At 43.2% G+C, this 3,699-nt stretch overlaps 1 non-coding gene across 1 annotated transcript; it reads right to left on the bottom strand.

Moving 5' to 3' along the window:
* Positions 1-291: 291 nt before the first annotated feature.
* LOC112788759 (small nucleolar RNA R71) lies at positions 292-395 on the bottom strand. The gene has a single exon (XR_003196108.1). It is a non-coding gene; the product is annotated as a small nucleolar RNA R71 (small nucleolar RNA).
* Between the last annotated feature and the right edge of the window lie 3,304 nt (positions 396-3,699).

Here is a 3,699-nt window from a genome sequence, read left to right as displayed (position 1 = left end):
AATAATTTTGAGCTGAAACCTCAATTAGTTTCTCTGATGTAGCAGAACTGCAAGTTTCATGGACTTCCATCTGAAGATTCTTTTCAGTTCTTAACTGAATTCTTGCAGATATGTGATACTGTTAAGACTAATCGAGTAGATCCTGAAGTCTACAGGCTCATGCTTTTCCCTTTTGCTATAAGAGACAGAGCTAGAGTTTGGTTGGACTCTCAACCTAAGGATAGCCTGAACTCTTGGGATAAGCTGGTCAAGGCTTTCTTAGCCAAGTTCTTTCCTCCTCAAAAGCTGAGTAAGCTTAGAGTGGATGTTCAGACCTTCAGACAGAAAGAAGGTGAATCCCTCTATGAAGCTTGGGAGAGATACAAAGGACTGACCAAAAAGTGTCCTTCTGACATACTTCCAGAATGGACCATCTTGGATATATTCTATGATGGTCTGTCTAAATTAGCTAAGATGTCATTGGATACTTCTGCAGGTGGATTCATTCACCTAAAGAAAACACCTGCAGAAGCTCAAGAACTCATTGACATGGTTGCTAATAACCAGTTCATGTACACTTCTGAGAGGAATCCTGTGAGTAATGGGACGCCTATGAAGAAAGGAGTTCTTGAAATTGATACTCTGAATGCCTTACTAGCTCAGAATAAAATATTGACTCAGCAAGTCAATATGATTTCTCAGAGTCTGAATGGAATGCAAGCTGCATCCAACAATACTCAAGAGGCATCTTCTGAAGAAGAAGCTTATGATCCTGAAAACCCTGCAATAGCAGAGGTAAATTATATGGGTGAACCATATGGAAACACATATAATCCATCATGGAGAAATCACCCAAATCTCTCATGGAAGGATCAACAAAAGCCTCAACAAGGCTTTAATAATGGTGGAAGAAATAGGTTTAACAATAGTAAACCTTTTCCATCATCCACTCAGCAACAGACAGAGAACTCTGAACAAAATACCTCTAATTTAGCAAACTTAGTCTCTGATCTGTCCAAGGCCACTGTGAGTTTCATGAATGAAACAAGGTCATCCATTAGAAATTTGGAGGCACAAGTGAGCCAGCTGAGTAAAAGGATCACTGAAATCCCTCCTAGTACTCTCCCAAGTAATACAGAAGAGAATCCAAAAGGAGAGTGCAAGGCCATTGAATTAATTACCATGGCCGAACCTGTAAGGGAGGGAGAGGACGTGAATCCCAAGGAGGAAGACCTCCTGGGACGTCCAGTGATCAATAAGAAGTTTCCCTCTGAGGAACCAAAGGAATCTGAGGCTCAGCTAGAGACCATAGAGATTCCATTAAACCTCCTTATGCCATTCATGAGCTCTGATGAGTATTCATCTTCTGAAGAAAATGAGGATACCACTGAAGAGCAAGTTACCAAGTCTCTTGGTGCAAGCATGAAGCTGAATGCCAAATTATTTGGTATTGAGACTTGGGAAGATGAACCTCCCTTGTTCACCAATGAACTAAGTGATCTGGATCAACTGAGATTGCCTCAGAAGAAACAGGATCCTGGAAAGTTCGTAATACCTTGTACCATAGGCAACATAATCTTTGAAAAGGTTCTGTGTGACCTTGGTTCAGGGATAAACCTCATGCCCCTCTCTGTAATAGAGAAACTGGGAATCTATGGGGTACAAGCTGTTAAAATCTCATTAGAGATGGGAGACAATTCAAGAAAACAGGCCTATGGACAAGTAGAGGTTGAAGGCCTTTACATCCCTGCTGATTTCATAGTCCTGGATACCGGGAAGAATGATGATGAATCCATCATCCTTGGAAGACCCTTCCTAGCCACAGCAAGAGCTGTGATTGATGTTAACAAAGGTGAACTAGTCCTTCAATTGAATGAGGACTCCCTTGAGTTTAAAACTCAAGGACATCCTTCTGTAAACATGGAGAGGAAGCATAAAAAGCTTCTCTCAAAACAGAGTCAACCAGAGCCCCCACAGTCAAACTCTAAGTTTGGTGTTGGGAGGCCACAACCAAACTCTAAGTTTGGTGTTGGGAGGTCTCAACAATCCTCTGAACATCTGTGAGGCTCCATGAGAGCCCACTGTCAAGCTATTGACATTAAAGAAGCGCTTGTTGGGAGGCAACCCAATTTTTATTTATCTAATTTTATTTTTCTTGTTCTTTCATGTTTTATTAGGTTCATGATCATATGGAGTCACAAAATAAATAAAAAAATTGAAAACGGAATCAAAAACAGCAGAAGAAAAATCACACCCTGGGGGAAGACCTTATTGGCGTTTAAACGCCAGTAAGAAGCATCTGGCTGGCGTTCAACGCCAGAACAGAGCATGGTTCTGGCGCTGAATGCCCAAAATGGGCAGCATCTGGGCGTTTGAACGCCAGAATTGCACCCTGGAGAAGAGCTGGCGCTGAACGCCCAGAACAAGCATGGTTCTGGCGTTCAACGCCAGAAATGGGCAACAAATGGGCGTTCAACGCCCATAACAAGCACCAATCTGGCGCTGAACGCCCAGAGTTGTGTGCAAGGGCATTTTGCATGCCTAATTTGGTGCAAGGTTGTAAATCCTTGAACACCTCAGGATCTGTGGACTCCGCAGGATCACCTCAGGATCTGTAGACCCCACAGGATCCCCACCTACCTCCACTCACTTCTTCTCACCCCTCTTTCACACAATCCCATAAACACTCTTCCCCAAAACTCTTCACCAATCACCTTAATCTCTCTTCCCTATAACCACTTCACCACTCACATCCATCCACTCTTCCCCATAAACCTACTTCATAAACCCCACATACCTTCAAAATTCAAAATCAATTCCCCACCCAAAACCCACCCTTATGGCCGAACCTTACCCCTCTCCCTTCCCTATATAAAGCCCTCCATTCTACTTCATTTTCACACAACACAACCCTCTCTTCCCCTTCTTGGCCGAATACACCCCTCCCCCCTCTCCTCCATATTTTCTTCTTCTTCTTCCTCTATTTTTTCTTCTCTTGCTCGAGGGCGAGCAATATTCTAAGTTTGGTGTGGTAAAAGCATAAGCTTTTTGTTTTTCCATTACCATTGATGGCACCCAAGACCGAAGAATCCTCTAGAAAAGGAAAAGGGAAGACAAAAGCTTCCACCTCCGAGTCATGGGAGATGGAAAGATTCATCTCCAAAGCTCATCAAGACCACTTCTATGATGTTGTGGTCAAGAAGAAGGTGATCCCCGATGTCCCTTTCAAGCTCAAGAAGAATGAGTATCCGGAGATCCGACATGAAATCCAAAGAAGAGGTTGGAAAGTTCTAACAAACCCCATCCAACAAGTCGGCATCCTAATGGTTCAAGAGTTCTATGCCAATGCATGGATCACTAGGAACCATGATCAAAGTAAGAACCCGGATCCAAAGAATTATCTCACCATGGTTCGGGGGAAAATACTTAGATTTTAGTCCGAAAAATGTGAGGTTGGCGTTTGACTTGCCTATGATGCAAGGAGATGCACGCCCCTACACTGGAAGGGTCAACTTTGATAAAAGGTTGGACCAAGTCCTCATGGACATATGTGTGGAAGGAGCTCAATGGAAGATTGACTCAAAAGGCAAACCGGTTCAACTAAGAAGACTGGACCTTAAGCCTATAGCTAGAGGATGGTTAGAATTCATTCAACGCTCAATCATTCCCACTAGCAACCGGTCTGAAGTTACTATAGACTGGGCCATCATGATCCATAGC

Source organism: Arachis hypogaea, chromosome 20, assembly GCF_003086295.3.
Source record: "Arachis hypogaea cultivar Tifrunner chromosome 20, arahy.Tifrunner.gnm2.J5K5, whole genome shotgun sequence".
Taxonomy (NCBI): domain Eukaryota; kingdom Viridiplantae; phylum Streptophyta; class Magnoliopsida; order Fabales; family Fabaceae; genus Arachis; species Arachis hypogaea.
Note: the sequence above shows the minus strand (reverse complement) of the source record. Positions and strands in the feature narration are given on the sequence as shown.